The sequence below is a fragment of the Eublepharis macularius genome, chromosome 6, assembly GCF_028583425.1.
Source record: "Eublepharis macularius isolate TG4126 chromosome 6, MPM_Emac_v1.0, whole genome shotgun sequence".
Taxonomy (NCBI): Eukaryota; Metazoa; Chordata; class Lepidosauria; order Squamata; family Eublepharidae; genus Eublepharis; species Eublepharis macularius.
The window spans coordinates 7,553,660-7,575,321 of NC_072795.1; positions in this window are offsets into that span (position 1 = coordinate 7,553,660).

The following is a 21,662-nucleotide window of genomic DNA, read 5'->3' on the forward strand; positions in this document are numbered from 1 at the left end:
GGGGGGGAGGACTTAAGTACAAAGTTAGAAGTACAAAAGTACAAAGTTAGAAGGTCACATTCTGTAGTTGGTGAATTCTCTGAGGTCCTAGGGTGGCCACCTCAGGGTTGGGAAATTCCTGGAGGTTTGGGTGGAGTGGGGAGTGGAACCTGGGAAGGGTAGAGTTTGGAAAGGGAAGGAAGCTCAGCAAGGATGTGATGCCAAAGAGTCCACCCTCCAAAGCTGCCGTTTCCTCCAGGGAACTGATCTCTGAAATCTGGAGATTAGCTGTAATTCCGGGAGAACTCCAGCCCCTACCTGGAGACTGGCAAGCCTACCTGAGGCTGTGTCCATAACTCGTCCCTTTTGTCCTAGGGCTTTAAGCCCTAAAGCGATTACCATGTGTCCCCTGCGTTGGGGACTACAATTGTCTGACACAAATGATTTGTTATTTGTTGGGACCCCTCTCACAGGGCTTGGCCTTTCTACTTGTGAGGGGAAGAGGAGGGAGAACGTCCATTTCTACTATAAGACCTTGCTTTTGTCTACCTGTTTTTACAAATATGCTATAGAGCTTGGGTATGGCCAGAGGAGCAAGCCAAAGGGCAGAATCCAAAGGGCTGTTGGCCCTTTGACTTTTAGCCTGTGCCTGGCAGCCACTAAATTTCAATGAGTCAACTACTGTATTACAGGCCAGACCAAGAGAGTTTATTGATATGGTTTTAGCTGATTCATTGTTATTTTATTTCTGTTGCATTTTTGCTAAATAGTAAAAGAGTCCAGTAGCACCTTTAAGACTAACCAACTTTATTGTGGCATAAGCTTTTGAGAACCACAGCTCTCTTCATCTGACGAAGTTTATAAGCCTACAATTTTATTGTAGCTTATGCTACAATAAAGTTGATACAATAAAGTTGGTTAGTCTTAAAGGTGTTACTGGACTCTTCTACTATTTTGCAACTACAGACTAACAAAGCTTCCTCTGGATCTATGACCATGGAAAGCACCACATTTTTTTGCTGAGGCAGTGAACAGCTTTAGGTCCTTTCCAGGAAAAAAAAAAGTGGAATATGAATAATATTTAAATAATTCTCAGGTCAGGACGGTGCATTTCTGCCCTGAGAAGAAACTTCAGGTCAAACCCTGTGACCAGGATCCCTAACATTCCATGGAATTCTCTGATCATTTGCACTTTTGCACTTGATAAACTATGCACATTTAATAACTACCATTGATTGTTTGTGACTGTGCCTACCGGTTGGATATTTTGTCAGGTTCTGGTTTGCCAGTTGTATTCCCGTTTGTTTTGTAATGCTTGCCTAGGTTGCCTGCTGGTGGCGGGCGATCACTGGGCAGCTTGCAACCTCCTGCCAATCGTCCGCAATCAGCGGGAAATGGGACAAACTGCCAGAAGTTTGTCCGCCACCAGCGGGCACCTGGGTACCCTACTTATACCCTCCTGAGGTACCTTCCCTCTGCAAGCCCTGCCCTCCCCAGCATCCCCGGGAATTCCCCAACCCAGAGTTGACAACCCTACCATCATATTGCAGAGCTGAGAGCAGTGAGGCTGAGAAAGAGAAGTTCACCCCAGCTCTGCACACCGGCTGTCTGAAAATAAAAACTGCTGAGGGCCCCATTCACAGAACTTTCAGGGTCCTGTATGCCCTCAGAGTAGGCGAGCTGGGTCCCTGTTCTAAGTCTCTTCTACCAGTGGGCCTGATTCTCTTTCTTTACTGAGATTGCCAGAAGCCCCTGGTCCAAGCAAAGATTTGAAGCAGGTGCGCCACTGGGTTGCCAGCTCCAGGTTGGGAAATTCCTGGAGATCTGGGAGATGAAACCAGGAGAAACCTGGAGAAAGCGGGGTTTGGGGAGGGAAAGGACCTTGGCATGGCATAATTCCATAGAGTCCACCCCCCAAAGTAGCCATTTTCTCCAGGTGAACTGATCTGGGAGCCAGTTTGGTGTAGTGGTTAAGGGTGCGGGACTCTAATCTGGAGAACCGGGTTTGATTCCCCACTCCTCCACTTGAAGCCAGCTGGGTGACCTTGGGCTAGTCACGGTTCTCTGGAGCTCTCTCAGCCCCACCCACCTCACAGGGTGTTTTGTTGTGGAGATAATAGTAACATACTTTGTAAACCACTCCGAGTGGGTGTTAAGTCATCCTGAAGGGCGGTATATAAATCGAATGTTATTAATGTTATTATCTCTGTGGCCTGGAGACCAGTTGCAATTCCAGGAGATCTCCAGCCACTACCTGGAGGCTGGCAACCCTATACACCATTGTGAGTTGGTGCCAAGAGGAGATCTGTTTTCTTGCGGTGCCCTCTTTTTGTTACAGGAGTGTTCAGCAACTTGGAAGGCAGAGGCTACGTTGTCAGCGCTGCAGGCGATGGAAGGGGCCCGCTGGTTGCAACGGAAGGTAAGCGAATGGCCACCGTCACTTCCTCATATACAGGGCTTTTTTTCTGGGAAAAGAGGTGGTGGAACTCAGTGGGTTGCCCTCAGAGAAAATGGTCACATGGCTGGTGGCCCCGCCCCCTGATCTCCAGACAGAGGGGAGTTTAGATTGCCCTCGGCACGGAGGGCAATCTCAACTCCCCTCTGCCTGGAGATCAGGGGGCGGGGCCACCAGCCATGTGACCATTTTCAAGACGTTCCGGAACTCCATTCCCCCGCGTTCCCCCTGAAAAAAAGCCCTGCACATATATAATTCCCAACGCAGAAGGAGCCTTTCTCTTCTTTGCAGGGAGAGGAATAAGGCAGAACCCCATGTGTGCGTAATTGTGAAGTCACAACTGACTCATGGCAACTCTAAGACCCTGTGGGGTTTCCGAGGCAAGAAATGAACCGAGCTGGGCTCTTTCCACATGCCACACTACCGGAACACTGGCGGCCTCTCCATTTGCAAAACGGATGTGGGCCTTTGGCTTCTGTTTTTTGGCACCCCAGAAAGTGCATTCTGAAAAAAGGTGCTGAGAAAACAGAAGCCAGATGGCCCACAGCCATTTTGCAAATGGAAATATCTGGATTCATGAGGAAAAGTCGCCAGCGTTTGGTGAGTGGGCTGCCCCTTTAAGGGCCTGTGGAAATGGCCTTGGTTTGCCATTGCCTGTCTCCTCATAGCAACCCTCAGCCTCACTGGTGGTCTCCCATCCAAGTGCTAACCAGGGCTGACCCAGTTTAGCTACTGAGATCTGACAAGATCGGGCGAGCTTGGGCCATCCCGGTCAGGTCAGAACCCTATAGCAAGCCAATAATAATTTGGACTATTTGTGGTGTCCCGCTTAGAGATCGTGGATTCGAATCCCCACAGAGCCACAAAACTCTTTGGCTGACCTTGAGCCAGTCACCGTCTCTCAGCATCACCTACCTCACAAGGTTGTTGTGAGGTTAAAATGGAGAACAGGATAACCAGGTATTCCATCCTGAACTCCTTAGAAGAAGGGTGGAATAAAAATGTACTAGGTAGATAATATCAGGTGGGTAGCTGGGTTTGTCTGTAGCAGAAGAGCAAGATTTAGACCCAGTAGCACCTTAAAAAACCAACTATGAGGTTTCCAGAAGGGAGCGTTGACTCATGAAAGCTCAAACTCTGGAAATCTAGTTGGTCTTTAAGGTGCTAGCGGACCCAAATCTTGCTCGAAGTAGATAACAGAAACTAAAGAGAGAAGACCACAAAGAAAGGGAAGGGGGAAAAAAGATGACAGGAACGACCCCCTTTTCCTTCAAACCCCTGAGTTGCCTTAAAGGGGGTCGTTCCAGATTTAAGACATGGGAAGAAAAGTATGTTTTCAGAAGCCATTTAACAACAACATTCGATTGATATGGTTACTAGGAGGGAGAGATGCAGACATGTGTGGGATAATTAGTTCTGGAGCAAAGGGGCAACAAAGAGAGATACAAAATAGAAGAGCGAATTTGAGGTTCAGCCAAGAAGGAAGCAGGGCTTTTTTTCTGGGAAAAGAGGTGGTGGAACTCAAGACCGCATACTGATGTCACTTTGGGTCAGCTGGAACAAGGGGGGAGTTTTTAAAAGTTTATATCGCCCTTGGTGAAAATGGTCACATGGCCGGTGGCCCCGCCCCCTGATCTCCAGACAGAGGGGAGTTTAGATTGCCCTTCGCACCTCTCGGTGGCGCAGAGGGTGATCTCAACTCCCCTCTGCCTGGAGATCAGGGGGCGGGGCCACCGGCCATGTGGCCACTTTTAAGAGGTGCGGGAACCCCGTTCCACCGCGTTCCCGCTGAAAAAAAGCCCTGGAAGGAAGTATTGGCAGAGCAACACTGGCAAATTGGGAGAAGAGCAGTTGATAAGAGGCCAGACATACGAAGCTGCTTTGACTACTAAGATCGGCAGTAGCTCAGCAAGGTCTCAGGTAGAGGTCTTCCACACCTGGCCTTTTAAACTGGAGATCCCAAGGAATGAACCTGGGGCCTTCGGCATGCAAAACAGATAGTCTACTGCCCTTTCCCAAAGAGGCTTCAAGAAAGAAGTACCTGATAAGAGAAGATCTGACAGAATAATGGCAGGCGATTGCTCAAGGAGAGGAACAGATTTGCAAGGCAAACTGCACACAGCACTGCCCCACCTTATTTATTTTATTTTATTTATTTAATTACATTTTTAGACCGCCCTCCCCGTCAGACGGGCTCAGGGCGGTTTGACAACAAATTAAAAACAGTAAAAACTTTATAAAAACATTAAAACATCGTATAAAAAACCATTAAAATTGGCGGGTGTAGAATATTAAATATTAAAATGCAGCATTGTCCTGCATGGGTGGTAGACGGTCTTCAGTGGTATGGCCGGCGAGAGGACAGCCTAGCCCCCACCAAATGCCCGGTGGAACATCTCCGTCTTGCAGGCCCGGTGGAAAGATAACAAATCCTGCCGGGCCCCAGTTTCCTCAGACAGAGAGTTCCACCAGGTAGAAGCCAGATCTGAGAAGGCCCTGGCTCTGGTAGAGGCCAGGCGGACCTCCCTGGGGCCAGGGACCATCAGCAAGTTCTTAGTGGCTGATCGAAGCGACCTCCGGGGAACATATGGGGAGAGGCGGTCCCGAAGGTATGCTGGGCCCAGTCCGCATAGGGCTTTATAGGTCAACACCAAAACCTTGAACCGGACTTAGGCAAGAGGAGGGCAAGACCCATGCCTGCCCCACATCCCCAGGGTTTTATCTCATTGCAGAGTACAGCAAGTGGTGCTTTCACCTGTGCGGCCCCGCCCGCTCCTGCCATCTGTACCTCCAGGATCGGGAAGGCCATGTTGTCCTGTGGTTTTGCCGACCTTTCCGGATGGGCCTCGGCTGCCTCTGCTGCTGCCCGATGGAGATAAGGGCTTTCACCAGTGATAATCAGCTGGTCGGCATTGTGCGCCAGAGGTAGGGGCCCTATTGGTGCGCGCATGTGTGTATGGGGGTGGGGGGATTCAGTGAAGAGGAGCTGCCAAATGTACTAACTCTGGGAATGCACTGGGAATTGTTTTTATTCCTTGAAGGTATTTTTAGCCATCCTCTCTACAAAATTGTAATCAAGATGACTTACAATGTATGACAAGAGCCAGCGTGCTGTAGTGGTTAATGTGTTGGACTTGGATCTGGGGGAAGCAGGTTCGAATCCCCACTCTGCCGTGGAAGTTTGCAGGGTGACCAGTCACACTCTCAGCCTTAACCTACCTCACAGGGTTGTAAGGATAAAATGGAGGAGAGGAGAATTATGTAAGCCCTCTTGCGTCCCCGCTGGGGAGAAAGGTGAGTTGTAAATGAAGTAAATAAATAATAAATTAAACTAGCTACGTAAAATCTTTAACTCCTCTAAAAACAATACTGCCCCAAGCCAATAAGGAATCAAAAGAGGGCCTGAGAAAGAGTTGCCCGTTAATAAATCCACAATGACTGAGAGCAACTTGAATGTTCATGCCAGAAAATCACTTTGGAAAAATTTCCAATACCTCTGAGAGGGCTGGATCCGTTCTACCTAGGGATGCCAGGGCAGGGGATTCCTGCTCCCAGCCTCCACCCCTGCCCCCCTTACCTGGCTGGCAGGGGGAACACGCCACTGGGGGCTTGCTCCAGGGCAGTGTGGCAATCTCCCGTGCTCCACAGCAGGCCCATTTGGACTGATTCGGGCCCAATTCGGGCTGATTCGGGCTCCATTCGGCCCCCTGCGGACCACGGGAGCACTCCCCGGCCAACACGTAGCCTGCAGAATGATGTCACTTCCTGGAAGTGACATCATTGCGAAGGCTGGGAGTGCATGCATGCACTGCAGCACTGGAGAGGTAAGTACCACGTCTCCCATGTCCTGCCAGGAGGGTAAGGGGACCTGGCAACCCTAGTTCTACCCTTGATCCAGCTTCCCCTTCTTGGACAAGTAGAACAGCCCTGCAGCAGTCCCAGCCTGAGAGGGAAACTACACAAAAAGCCCGGGTGCATGTAGGGTCTTGCAAGTTTCCCTGGGTAGTGTAGTCTTACAAAGAACAGCTGCTTTGTAAGAGAGGAACGATAGGAAGGATTCTCCCTCTTTCAAAAAACCTCGGCTCAGGTTTTCCTCTGTGGAGAGGGAGGACAGGACAGGCAAGAAATCCAGGGTGGCTTTTTGCAAGAGAGAGAGAGAGAGAGAATCTGCAATGGGATTCCCCACCAGGGACAAGAGCCCTGGGGGGGAGGGAACTCTCTCTCTCTCTCTCTTGTTCCTGGAGGAAAACCCGAGCCGAGGAGTCTCGTCTCGTGTAGTTTGGCTCTGAGTTTTTTCTCTTTGTCACACTCTTGATCGACCAAGATGCCTCTGGGTGTGGCTATGCAGATGAAGGGGCGGGGCTATAAGGCAGCTACAGACGGGCTCAGTTCTCAGTGCCTTCAGTGGAAGTCTATTGCACAGTAAGCCAACTCGAAACAGCTGTTTGGAAAAGAAGGGGCTTCAATCCCACCCCCTTTTAGCCCTCCCATGCAGAAAATCAGAACTGTTACCACTGGGGCACACGAAGGGCATAGATTGCCACACGGGCATGCTTTACTCCTGGCTGCTGGACATGGCAATGGCACGTCTCGCTGGGGTGTCAAAATACCTGGAGCTGGCCCTGGGTAAACAGGGAAGGGAGAATTTAGCCCCACTGTTGAGAGCTCCTTGGCCCACACAGCTACTTTAGAGCTCATCTATCTGCCTCAATAAGACTTTCCCTGTGATACAAGCAGGTGTCGTATCTTCTCCCACCTCCTGGAAGTGTGTGATGCCCGTGGGTCAGCTATCATGAAGATAAGTGGCTCTGGAGTCACCTGCCGTTGCTTCTCCAAACAGGAGTTCCAGGTAAGAAAAGAGCACCCAAAAAGGCGGCAAGGCAGCCATCTTGGAAGAGGGCACTACACTATTTCAGGGGACGACGCTACAGCTGAAAGGAAGTTTCACAGATAAAGAATATGGGAGATGTTCAGAATTTAAAACCTATTCTGAATGGCAAGTGTTTCAAGTTCCCCTATGGACCTTGGACTCAAAATATTTGGGGTGGCACAGTGGCTCAGTGGCAGAGCAAAGTCCCAAGATGAAAGAAAGCAGTGTCCTAGGGATTGTTTGGTTCAGACATGCCCTCTCTGTAGGAGCAGTGGTGGGGTTGCCGACCTCCTAGGGGGGCCTTGACCTCTCCCAGAATTACGATGTGCCTCCAGACTTCAGAGACCAGTTCCCTTGGAGAAAAAGGCAGCTTTGGAGGGTGGACTCTGTGGCGCCACATCCTCCGCTGAGCTCCCTCCTCTCTTGAAACTCAATCCTTCCCAGGCAGCACCCCCAGTTTCCAGGAATTTATCGGGCCGAAATTGGTCACCTTAAGTGGTAGTAATGGCAGGAGCTGAGCCAAGTGTCCCTTTTGACACTACCAATATTGCTGGTGATCCGCTTGGCCTGCTTGTGACTTCCAGCAATCCTCTAGGGCATCAGCTCTCGGGAACTTTCCGGGTGAATGCAAGAATAGTCTACCTGTTTTTCAAATGGTGTTTTAATATTTATACAGATGTAATGTTTTAAATTGTTTTTAAATGTTGTTAGCCGCCCTGAGCCCGCTTTCTGGGAGGGCGAGATGATATTATTATTTATTTTATTTATTTTATTTATATTTCAATTTATATACCGCCCACCCCCAAGGGCTCTGGGCGGTGAACAGTTAAAATCGATAAAAACAAGAACTAAAATCAATATACAAACAATAAAACAAATTAACAAAGTGCAGTGGTGGGGAGAACCCTCCCCCACCCCGAAGGTGGGAGGCCGACATGCCACCACCCCCTTCAATCACCGAATACCTGGCGGAACAGCTCCGTCTTACAGGCCCGGCGGAACAATAATATGTCCCGCCGGGCCCAGGTTTCCATTGACAGAGCATTCTACCAGGCTGGGGCCAGGACTGAAAAGGCCCTGGCCCTGGTTGAAGCGAGGCGGGCTTCCTTAGGGCCGGGGACCACAAGTAAATATTTATTCGCTGATCAGAGCGATCTCCAGGGAATGTAATATTATTAGTAGTAGTAGTCGTATAAATAATAATAATATATAATAAATAATATATAATAATAACAACTATTATTAATAGCAATAACAATAACACCCCCAAAAAGAATAACGTCAGAAACCTACAGTCTTGCAAAGGGCTGGCCGCACCTTTTCCCACTGGGATTAACTAACAATAAAAGCTGGTCGTTCAAATGATGTTATCTCAAGGCTAGATACCTTCCTGTCCTGAAAGGCCTAAACTGTAAGCATCACTTCTAACATAGCACATGGTTAAGGAAATGTGGGGAAAACCTCATCTTTGGTGAGATCATGAAGGAACACACCTGCCCCTCTTTCCCTTCCAGGTCCTCTCCTCCACAGGTCACATGGTGGCCAGCATTTGGAAGAGGTGGCCAGGCTTCCAAGAAGAGCGCAACATGGACCATGAGTTCTTTGGAGTTGATATGGGTAGGAGATGCATCATTTCCCCTTATAGCTCTACAACAAAAAGGGCAAGAGACTCCCTGAATTGAAATGACTGCCGAGAATTAGTATCTCATTGCAATAATGAGCTATAATGCTATAGTGATGTAGCTATTATCATTTTTTTAAAAAGCCCCCTGGTGCCAGGGAGAAATATCAGCTGCAAGGGCTTAGGCCAGGAAGTGCAGGGAAAACTTACATGTGGATATCCTGCTACTGCATACACAGTGGCAGTGAGTGGTACCTGGAATACTGTCTTGTGTGGAAACAGCCCTAAGGAAGGGAATCCCACACTAGGGTTGCCACTACTATACTGGCACTCCCCCAGAAGCTTTTGGGGGGCAGGGCATGAGGAGGGGGACAATTGCTGATATGGTGACATCACTTCTGAAATTACCTGGAAGTGATGTCATCATGTCAGTGATGCTGTAGGAATTTCCCCAATCTCTATGGTAAAGACCATAGAGAATGGGGAAATTCCTAGGGTGTTGCAGTTGAGTCAACTGGAACTAATGTCACTGCATCTGCAATGTCACCCCCCTCCTCTTCCCCCCCCCCCAGTGCTCCATTGCTTGAGAATGGGCAAGAGTGGAAGGTTTGGGCCCTATCCCATCTGTCCTGCAATGCATGAACTGTGTCAGACATTACAGCTGGTGGCAGCCAGTCTTGTTCTGGTATAGAGCTTAACTTACTGATGGGAAGCAGGAAGGCCCACTCCTTATCTTTTGTAATCCCACCTCAGATACTACTTTTTAAAAAGGTATAGGAGAGCCAGACTTGTGGTGTTCAGAAGATGGAACTTGTGATCTCCAGACTAGTACTATAGAGATTAGTTCTAGAGTTGCCAGGTTCCTCTTGGCAACCCGGGGCAGAACTACATTTAGGGGCAAAGAGGGCTTCACCACTGACCTCTCAGCATTGCCAGAAATGCACTGACATCACTCCCCATGCACCCAGAAACTATGTCAGTGCATCGCCAGGGATGCACTGGCATTTCTGAAAAACTCTATGGTTTTACCATAGAGTTTTTGTGAAATGCCAGAGTATACTTTTTCACTTTCAGTTTAAACTGGAAGTGATGCTGGTGCTCTGTGATGTCATTGTGCTAGTGTGGCACTGGTACACCAGCCCCCCTCCCCCATTTCTCTTGCTAGTGCCTTGGGCACTGGTGAGCATTGGAGAGGAATTGCTGTGAGGCCTCCCACTAATTAATTCCCCTGGAGGAATTAATTAATTTCCCTGGAGGAAATGGCAGCTTTTGAGGGTGGGCTGTACGACATCAGACTCAGCTGAGCTCCTCCTTCCAAACTCTGCTCCCAAATCTCCAGGAATGTCCCAACCTGGAGTTGATAACCTCCTCATAATAATGACAATTCGTTCTGCTATAGGTTTATGGTGAGGGGCTGCCGCTGAGCTGACCAGAAAGTGGTATATGGATATATGTCCCATCTCTGGGAACCATCTAGAGTTCCCAGGTGCCTGCTGGTGGCAGGCAAACTCTTGACGGTTTGCCTCTCTGTCTACCAATCGCTTGGTGGGAGGTGGCAAGCCTCCTGGTGGTCACTTGCCACCTGCAGGCAACCAGGGCAAACATGCGGTGCCTGCTCTCCTGACCGATTCTCCTGGAAGTAAAATAGTAAAGAGTCCAGCAGCACCTTTAAGGCTAACCAACTTTATCGTAGCATAAGCCTTCAAGAGCCACAGCTCTCTTCGTCAGCATGTGGCTCTCGAAAGCTTACACTACAATAAAGTTGGTTAGTCTTAAAAGTGCTACTGGACTCTTTACGATTTTGCTACTACAGACTAACACGGCTGACTCCTCCGGATCTTCTGGAAGTGACATTGTGCTGGCCACAGAAGTGCTCCTGCGCTTTGCAGGGCTGATTTCACCCCCAAATAAGATGATCCTTAAAGAACTGGCCCTACACAAAGAGAGGGAGCACTGCTGCCGCCCGCATGAGGACATTGATTCCGTAAGTGACATCCTCGCACCTGGCTCGGAGCGCAGGTGTGCAAAGGAAGATAAGCCCAGTAAATGGAGATGTCCTTGACACTGTATGGAAATTCCTGCCACTAATTGTACTAATCTCACCCTATGTAATCTGCCTTGAGTCTCAGTGAACAAGGCGGAATATAAATAAATAAATAAATAAATGCCAACCCCCTCCTGCTGCTTGTCAGGGACACCTGGCATCCCTCAGGGCTGGATCTAGGGTTGCCGGTGCCCGGTGCAACCCCGTCCAGCCCTCCACACGTGTGCACAGTGCGTACGCGCTCCCAGCGCCGCGTGATGATGTCACTAACATTGGGGCATATGGGAGAAGTCTGCCTTCCCTCCTAACACCTTGGCTCATGATGCCTTAGGGAAGCCGATATCCCTCTTGGAATACCCTGGCTCTAGCCTGAGGCCTGCCGTCTCACGTGTTAACTGTCTGGTGCGTTGTGCATGCACTGTTTTCCTTTGCAGTTGCTGCAGACCTGAGCAATGAAGAACGCGTTTGCCTCCTGGCTGCCACGTTCCTGCTGGTGAGTAAGCAAAGCAGGGGATCTCGGCCCGGAAACCCTTTGGGCTAGGAGACTCTTTTGGATCCTTCAGCCGTTGCTGTCTTGTGGCCCAACAGCAAGGAGTACAGACTGGGAACAGGGGAACATGCAGCGGTGCGGAGGGCAATCTAAACTCCCCTCTGTCTGGACATCAGGGGGTGGGGCCACTGGCCGTGTGACCCTTTTCGTCAAGGGCGATTTAAACTTTTAAAAACTCCCCCCTTGTTCCAGCTGAACCAAAGTGACGTCATTGTGCGGTCCTGAGTTCCATCACTGAGTTCCACCACCTCTTTTCACAGAAAAAAAGCCCTGACCACTATTATGCAATTTTAAAGGTGGGATGACCAGAACTCTATATTGTCTTCTGCATGCGGCTGTTCTAGAAAATAATATCATGGTTTTATACAGTGCTTTTTTCTAAAAAAAATAGAGAGAGGTCCAAACCCATTGGCTGAAATAGATGCCAGTACTTCGGAAAGAGGTGCCTACTGCATACCCATGCATCCTGCCAGAAAAAAAGCCTGACATTGCCTGCTGCCGTTTCCCCGTCCTTTCCCAAGTCATTCCCAAGCACTTCAGAAGGAAAAAAGCCTTCCTTATTTTAACCGCCCCCCCCCCCCAATTATAATCAACAGATGTTTCTGCCGATGATAGTACCCTAATGCCCTCTTCTGGCTCCTTTCAGCAAATGCAGGCCGGAAGTAAGGCCGGGCTATTTGCCTTCGGAATTGGCATCTCCCCCACCGTTTCACAGATGCAGACAGGACTGCTCTTCTGGGATGGTAACACGTTGACTTTTAGGCCAAGGACTACACCTTTCTCCAGCATACTGGTCTTCTGTATTTATTTAGCCAGCGTGGTGTAGTGGTGAGAGTGTTTAGGATATGGGAGAGCCAGGTTCAAAGACAGAGGAGATAATGGGTAGAAATGAAGGATGGGAGGAAACTTTGTAGATGCAACTGCTTTGTAAGGAATCAGGCCCGTTGGTCCGTCAAGGACAGTATTGTCCAATGAGGCTGGCAGTAGCTCTCTCCGGCAGAGGTCTTTCCCATCACCTTTTACCTGGTCCTTTTAACTGAAGATGATTGAGCTCGATCCCGGGAACTTCAACATACCAAACAAAGGCACGGTACCGCTGAAGCGCAGTCCCTTAAGTTGTTGAGGAAAGGAGAAGAGGAGGAACCAGCTGCTAACGGAAGGGAATCTGGGCCCGTAGATCAAGAATGGGCCATACATTTTTTTTCACGCAATGCATAATCAATCAGTTGAATTTGCTGGAGTTGATGAGCCTGTGATTAAAGTTTATTTCACTTTCCTTCCCACTGCAGACCTGAAGTGGCCTACAGCGGGGTGAATTTTATCTCTATTCTTTCTCTCTACTGAGCAAAATTTATGATTTAGTTAGTTGGTTATTAAAATATTTACACCCCACCTTTTCTTTTGGCTCAAGTTTGAAATCTGCCTCCCAGAAGACCTGCATAAGTGGAGGAAGGCGGATTGGAGAATGGTTGAATCCACTCCAATACAAAATACGATCCAAACAAACAAACAAACAAACAAACAAACAAACAAACAAACAAACAAACAAACAAACAAACAAACAAACAAACAAACAAACAAACAAACAAACAAACAAACAAACAAACAGTAGAATAGTAAAGAGTCCAGTAGCACTTTTACGACTAACCAACTTTATTGGAGCATAAGCTTTTGAGAGCCACAGCTCTCTTTGTCAGGGGCATCTGATGAAGAGAGCTGTACCTCTCGGAAGCTTATGCCACAATAAAGTCGGTTAGTCTTAAAGGTGCTACTGGACTCTTTACTATTTTGCGACTACAGACTAACACCGCTTTCTCCTCTGGATCTATAAACAAACAGGAGAATTTCCCCCTTTTTTCTTTCTGTACCCTTATTTGTGTAAAAAGAAAAAAAAGAAAAAATCTTCCGAGTGTTGAGTAAGCCTCTCCCCCCCCGCTCCCTCTTCCTCCCTCTCTGCTGCAGATCTTCCTCTCAGCTCCATGCCATGACCCTGGGAGACAGAGCCAAAGACCAAGATAGCTTTCACCATTTGGCTTTCACCTCTGGGCCAGCTCTGGATCTAAAAAGGCAGAAGTCCTGCTAGAATGTCTTACAGTAGCAGGCTGGCGCCCTAAATCCCTTCTCACCTTTGGCTCTGAAAGGGCGTCAGACAAATTCAGAGTGGGTAGATCTTTCCATGACCACATCATAGATCCTCCATGTGCAGATGCAATCTACCCATTAATATCTGTTGCTGAGGAGCAAGGAGAAACATTGCTGCCTTTACTTTCTGCTTCTGGACTTTGCAGGAGCAGTTGCCTTATGGTTGAAAACCAGATGCTAGACGAGATGCTTATTTGGTAGGAAGGGCAGGGCTCTTCCTATAGTGCCGTCATATGTCCTGAAGACCAGCTGGGCATTGACATGATACAAGGAAGAAGGGGAGGTGGCCAAAGCCTAAGGAAGGGTGTGTGTGTGTGTGTGTGTGATGGTAGCGCAGGAGGCAATAGCTAGCGTGGTGTAAAGGTTAGTGTCGGACTACAATCCAGAGGGCCAGGATCAGCTCTTTGCTGAGCTCCATGAAGGAAAAGTTGGCTAAAAATGCAATAATGTATGTGTCTGTCCATCTTCTGTGGCGAGAAGTCTGGGATAATGGTCTGTTTTTCTGTTGTTTCCCAGAACTTCATGTTCTTCGAAGTGAGCTGAGGGGACCCTTTGCTGCAAAGAGCAACGTGCGAGGCCATCAAAGACTCTTACCACTGAGGCCGGTCCACCTGGTACCACCCACCATGCTTCCGTTGAGGGGGTGGGCGCGCTTCTGGATGTCTTCTGGCCTTTCTGTTGCGTCTTTCATGACAGGCATTAAGGAGAAGAAATGTACCTGTATCATCCGCCCACCGGTGCCTGCTGGGAAATGTTTGGAAGTGTTTGGAGCACCAAAGACCCATCAGAGGCAACCAGTTTGGTGGAGTGGTTAAGAACAGCAGGAGTCTAATCTGGAGAACCGGGTTTGACTCCCCACTCCTCCGCTTGAAACCAGCTGGGTGACCTTGGATCACTCCCAGCTCTCTTGTGGGTGTTAAGTTGTCCCGATGGGCAGTATATAAATCAAATGTTGCTGTTATTATTATTATTTTCCTCGCTCTAAAGGATAGCTTATATCTTTGAACACACACACAGAGTCTCTTATCTCTGTCTTTTTCTGATGTTTATGAGTCCTCATTTGCTTGGAGGCAAAGATCTGAATGCGGTAGCCTATGATACATGTTCGTCATGTATTTTATGCAGGGCTTTTTTTCTGGGAAAAGAGGTGGTGGAACGCAAGACCGCACAATGACCTCACTTTGGGTCAGCTGGAACAAGAGGGGAGTTTTTTAAAGTTTAAATTGTCCTGGCGAAAATGGTCACATGGCCGGTGGCCCCGCCCCCTGATCTCCAGACAGAGGGGAGTTTAGATTGCAGGGGGTGGGGCCACCAGCCATGTGACCATTTTCAAGAGGTGCCGGAATTCTGTTCCACTGCATTCCTGCTGAAAAAAAGCCCTGAATTTATGCATGATTGTACAAGATGCTGTTACATTAAAAAAATGGCACTGGAACCAGGTCAGAGAAAAAGGTGGCAACAAGTTGGCATTGCTTTGTTCCACTTGGAGCCGGGGGCCTTTTCTTGTCCTTGTGAAGTGGCGGGGCAGACACTGCAATTCTGCAAGGCCTCTGTAAGGATAACTTAAAAAAAAAATCAATCTGCTTGTTTTAAGTTGGTTTTTAAAAATGTATTTGTTGCTAGGAGGTTTCAACGGCTTTTATGTTGGTTTTTAACTCTTACTGTGTAAATTGCTCGGAAAGTAAAAGGTGGATACTGCAAATAATAATGCAAGCTAAGTTGAAAGGAGAGATCCAGAGGAGTTAGCCGTGTTAGTCTGCAGTAGCAAAATAGTAGAGTCCAGTAGCACCTTTAAGACTAACCAAGTTTATTGTAGCATAAACTTTCGAGAGCCACAGCTCTCTTCGTCAGATGCACCGTCAGCTTTTGAGAACCACAGCTCTCTTCGTCAGATGCATCGTCAGCTTTTGAGAACCACAGCTCTCTTCGTCAGATGCACTGTCAGCTTTCAAGAACGACAGCTCTCTGTGGTTCTTGAAAGCTGTGGTTATCGAAAGCCAGTGATGCATCTGATGAAGAGAACTGTGTCTCTCAAAAGCTTATGTTACAATAAAGTTGGTTAGTCTTAAAGGTGCTACTAGACTCTTTACTGTTTTGAGAGGGGAGATAATTCTTGAAACCTTCTTAACTGGGTGCAGCTCTCGCCTTGTGGACCGATTTTTCTGAGGTCAGGAAGTCCTCCTCATTTCTATGAATGTGCAAATCATAAATGTTCAGGAGGGCATTACGAAAAGGGATTTGATCTGTAGTCTAATGGAACGGCTCAGGAGAATGCTTTTATAAGGGAATAGGATTATATATGGCAATGCTTATTGTGTATATCATCTTGCTTTTATTGCAGTCCTGTACCTTTGTAATCCACTCTCTGTATTGTTCACGGACCATTTTCTATTTGCATTGTTTCCTAATTTCTGTAATCCTAACCCTGTTGCATTTTTCCGAGATGTCCCGTGCTGTCTGAAGGAATTGTTTTCTGTATTTTGTAACCCGCTTTTAAGTCTCTGTGAGAAAGGCAGGCTACACATGAAGTAAATAAATAAACGAGTCAAAGGCTGACGTCCAAATCCCTGAGTTGATGTTTTGGGGTGATGACACCGAAATGGGGTGAAAGCAGTGCGCTCATCTGTTCAAACTCAGGGCAACATTTCCTGGATTGGCATTGGCTGCTTCCGAAAGCTCAGCACCAATCCAGTTCTGATTATCTATGTAGCATCCTGATGCCAACCTAAACACTGGGATCACTTACATGTCTGATCCAGGAATCACTGCCCTCACTCTCAGTTGGCTTTGCTTGTTGCCGATCCAGGAATCACTGCCCTCGCTCTCAGTTGGCTTTGCTTGTTGCCGATCCAGGAATCACCACCCTCGCTCTCAGTTGGCTTTGCTTGTTGCTGACCCAGGAATCACTGCCCTCGCTCTCAGCTGGCTTTGCTTGTTGCTGATCCAGGAATCACTGCCCTCGCTCTCAGTTGGCTTTGCTTGTTGCTGATCCAGGAATCACTGCCCTTGCTCTCAGTTGGCTTTGCTTGTTGCGGATCCAAGAATCACCACCCTCGCTCTCAGTTGGCTTTGCTTGTTGCTGATCCAGGAATCACTGCCCTCACCCTCAGCTGGCTTTGCTTGTTGCTGATCCAGGAATCACTGCCCTCACCCTGAGCTGGCTTTGCTTGTTGCTGATCCAGGAATCACTGCCCTTGCTCTCAATTGGCTTTGCTTGTTGCTGATCCAGGAATCAACGCCCTCACCCTCAGCAGGTTTTGCTTGTTGCTGATCCAGGAATCACTGCCCTTCTTCTCAGCTGTTTGCTTGTTGTTGATACAGGAATCACTGCCCTTACCCTCAGTTGGCTTTGCTTGTCTGATTTGCTGTGTCTGATTTGTCTGATTTGTTGTCTGATTTGCTGTGTCTGATTTGCTGTGCTGATGTTTTGGGGTGAGGCAGGGAATACTTTACCCTGATCCAGATGGCCCAGGCTAGCCTGATCTTGCAAGCTCTCGGAACGTAACCTGGTTAGAACTTGGATGGGAGACCAATAAGAAAGTCCAGGGTTGCGCTGAAGAGGAAGGCAACAGCAAACCACCTCTGTTCGCCTCTTGCTTTGAAACCCCTACGGGCTTGGCATGAGTTGGCTGCAACTTGATGGTACTTTACACACACAGGGAATACTTCAGCCTCCCCCTGCCCCACCATTACTTTTTAACCAAAAATCAAAATAGGAATGTGCTTGGCTCACAGCCTGAATCCTGTCTTGGGATAAAACTCACAGCATTTGTACAATATATGAGATTAATAGTAAAACTGTTGGGATGCAGTCCACGGATACGTTTTGTTAATGGTGGGGATGTTCCTTCACTGCAAGGAGCTTTTGGCTGGTGCCTCTTGCATCAGCAGACAGTCCTGCTGTTAAAAGAACAGATTTAGAGAATCCAGCTCTACTTTCAGTTCCCAATTCTCCTTGACATTTCTTTTATTACTCCAGCTGTGCTCTAGATCATATGATCAAATAATACAGAGAGACACTAACTGCATTTAGCCCCTCTCAGATTTATTAAGTAACATTTCAATCCAGCTTCCCCTTCCAATATAGTTTCCTTGTCCCAGCCTCGGTTGACTTCAAGGTTTGCAAAGTTTTTTAGGGCCAAGTCGCATGTACCCTGCCTCTTTAAATATAAGGAACTGTCTTGTACCCAGGCAATCTGGTGTTAACACAACATTTAGAATTCTCTGTCCCAGAAAACCTATTTTTTCTCCAAAAAGAATGGAATTCTATGAATTGTATTGATTTTGTTCATACGAGTTATTTGTGTATCTGTGATCACCCTGATTGGCTAAGTTGTTGCGATGGCACAGAATGTGTACAAACATTCCAACTGACTTGGGAACAAAGCTATCAGAATGTCTGCAGCCCAGGTTCCTTGAGAGCATAGGAAGTTGTTAGTTTGGCTGAGAGTTAAACCTCACACTGTGGTAGGATGAAGATAAGGATTATAGAAGAGCTAGATACAGTCCAAAGGCAAGAGGGTGAATTAAATGTACAGGTGCAGAGACTAGAAAAATAGATGAAGGGGAAGGGGTCTGGAAGCACAGAGCAGAACTGGATGATATAGGAATTTAGGAACTGAACTGAAACCTATAGTTCTTTGACTCTAGGTTTCAATGATTTGAACTAAACAGCCAGTTCTTTGACTATAGGTTTCATATCAGATAATCTATTCTGGATCAGATAACCATGAGGAAGGATGAGGAATTAAGTAGGACATGGGAGTCCACTCCCAAGCCACTAGAAATCCTTGAGAGCTATTCTTGGTTTCTGCCATTTTCACCAAGTTCTGCTGTATTCCTTCCAGGATTGCTATCATCTTACACAGAATTCTGTGCCACAATATTGGGGATTCTGGGACACATGCTCACCTCCCATGTGGATTGCCTTGCTCACAACAAAATCCCTCAGGTATGGACCAACCGTCTTCAAAGACTAGAAAGTTGCATATAATTTTAAAATGAAACTTGAGTTGCTCAGGATGCTAGATTCTGAGCTTAATGCCACATTTGAGAGTCCATGATAGCCTAGTTCAATCTACTGAGATTGGGATCCGCTTTCCAAGATCTCAGGCAGAGGCATTGCCTAGCCCTCCTGAGACCTTTCAGGTGGGGTTCTCAGGGGCTTGGCCATGTTCCCACTGAGAAGGTAAGCCAGCGTAGGGCTGTACCACTTCAGAATGCAAGGGGAGGGGCTCAATAAAAAAAGACTTCTTGAACAGAGAAAGGTATAACAACAACAACAACATTCCATTTATATACCGCCCTTCAGGATGACTTAACACCCACTCAGAATGGTTTACAAAGTATACCATTATTATCCCCACAATAAGTCCGAGAAGCTGTGACTGACCCAAGGTCACCCAGCTGGCTTCAAGTGCAGGAGTGGGGAATCAAACCCGATTCTCCAGATTAGAGTCCTGCGGTCTTAACCACTATACCAAACTAACCACTACACTAAACTGGTAGATACTAAAAGACAAGGCTCTAGGCTAGCCTGCCTCAAAGAAGCTCTGATGGATTGTCTTCCTGTCCAGCATTCTGCTTCCCATGATTGAAGGCATCCAGGAAGTCTGGAAACTTAGCAAGAAGACAAAAGCCCTCTCTTCTTCCTCCGGCAATGGTATTCAGAGACCCTGAAGGTATTTTTTGGTCTGGAGAAGCATATAATCATGGTAGCCCCCAGTTGCAACCTGAAGTGGGAAAGCCCAGAAACAGAAGAACCAAAAATAGGTCCTTGAGCATGGAAAACATGTGCTCTACTGGCTGAGCTACACTTCCTCTTTGCACTGTAAAGTCCACAGCTGACCAATTCAAGCCATCATTTCAGTGGCACCCTTTTTATTCCGGCTTTGGCATCGATTAGAATAAGACCGGCCCAACAGAACTCAGTTGCTAAACCAAGAGTTGGCGAAACTTCAGCTCCTCTTGGCTTTCATTTTTTGGGGAGCAGTTGAGTATGTTCAGCGGAGCATCGAACTGAAACAAAACTTGTCTCGAGACATTCCTGAACTGCATCTTGTCTTAAAAGAACACCATGGGACGGCAGTGTTTTCCCATTGAGCAGCAGGTCTCTTGCTTTGTATAGACTCCTAGCCACAGAGGAGAGCGGATGAAACAGCAGTGGCTTGTTCCGTGCACAGTTGGGACTGAAAGCAAGACTAAATCCTTAAGTGCTGTCATTTGCAAAGCAATTAATGCAACATGGTGTGAAAGTGTCTGCTGTAGCAGTTTAAGCTCCCTGAATGTGGATATTGCTTTTGCTCGTATCACCCAAGAGCTATTATAAAGGAGAGCAAATCTCGCCCTCCCCCTGCCCCCGTTCCCAAATAATCAATATTGGAAACAGCTGGGAGCTTGTGTTTATCTGAATAATAAATGTCAAAACGTGGCAGTTGAGGCTGCCCTTTAAGTAGCGGAAGCACAAATTGCATCTAGAAAGGACAAGAAGAAAACTGAGGGACAGCGATCGCAGTGCGCAACAGAAAAGATGGCATGGAGCTGGAGGTAGGGGTAATACGGCTGGCACACACATGCGCTGGCTGCCACCATGCAAAAGATCACCCACGGTGTGGGAATATGGGTAGATCAGCCCGAGAAGATGCCAGGGGAGCCACTGTCCAGAGCAGGGTTATGTGGACACATGGTAGCTACAAGATCGAACCCAGGAAGCCTCCCCCACCCCCGGTTCGAATCTTGTCTCAGCCACAAACTCTGGTTTCTGCCTCACCCCTCCCATCTACAATAGCACCACTAACCTGTAAAGGTTACTGAAATAATAGATGCAATGATGTTTGAATTAGGACTAGAACTGCTAAGGAATAATGCTGTGGAAGCGGCCGACAATGTGGCATCCCAAACGGAATCCGCCGTCTTGGGAATCTGTCCTTTGAAAAAGGTTACCAGCTTGCATAAAAACTGTCTTATGCCTGGGCAGATCGTACTGCTCTACTGAGCTATTAAAATATTCATAACTCTTACTTTTCTTTTTGGTTCAAATCTGAAGCCCTCCTTCAAATTAAGGGTCTCTTCCTTTGGAGGAAGAGCCATTTAAGCTCCTCGGAGGATTGGATCTACCCTACCCAATCAGACCACCAGATGTCTAGCTTAGTATTGTTGACTCTGTCTGGAGGTGTTCCCTAGCAGAGAAAAGTCTGTCTCAGCAGCTGCCCCCTGCAGTTTTTTTCTGCGTCTTCCAATTCTGTAATTCACCTTGAGTCACAAGAAGAAAGGTGGACTACAAATGAAGTAAATAAATAAATACTCTGTAACTGGAGTTACACCCTGACCTGGATAGCCCAGGTGAGCCTGCGAAGCTAAGCAGGGTTGGTCTTGGTTAGTAATTGGATGGGAGACCGCCAACGAAGACCAGGGTTGCAGAGGCAGGCAATGACAAACCACCTCTGTTAAGTCTCTTGCCATGAAAATCCCACCAGGGGTCGCCATAAGCCAGCAATGCCTTGAGGGCACTCTCCACCACCAACAACTGGCGTTACAAGGGGTTGAACCTGGGACTTTCACATATAAAATAGGCGCTCCACAGCTAAGCCATGGGGCATTCTTCATGGCTTCCAGTTCCAAGTATGCAGGCAACGCTTGGTGAAATTTCATAAACCAGAGTAACGATTTCCAACAGCAGCCCCTAAAAGTCCTTTTCTATAATTACCTGCTGCGATTAAGTAAAATACAAATGCACGTAATTGAAACAAAGCTGAGAATTCATCTCGTTATAGAATTACGGAGCTTTTTTTAAAAAAAAAATCTCCAGTGTACCTAGCACTCCCTCCAGGCAACATTGAGCATCCCTCAATACCTTTCTCGTTCTTAAGTGTTTCATACTCTTTGGCCCAGACCACTGGAAATATAGCCCTGGTGGCCACTGAAATGAGTGGGAGACAGTAGCTGGCACCTGACTTTGCCTGCCTGCATCTTCCTCTTAAAACCTGCAGCTTTACAATCCTG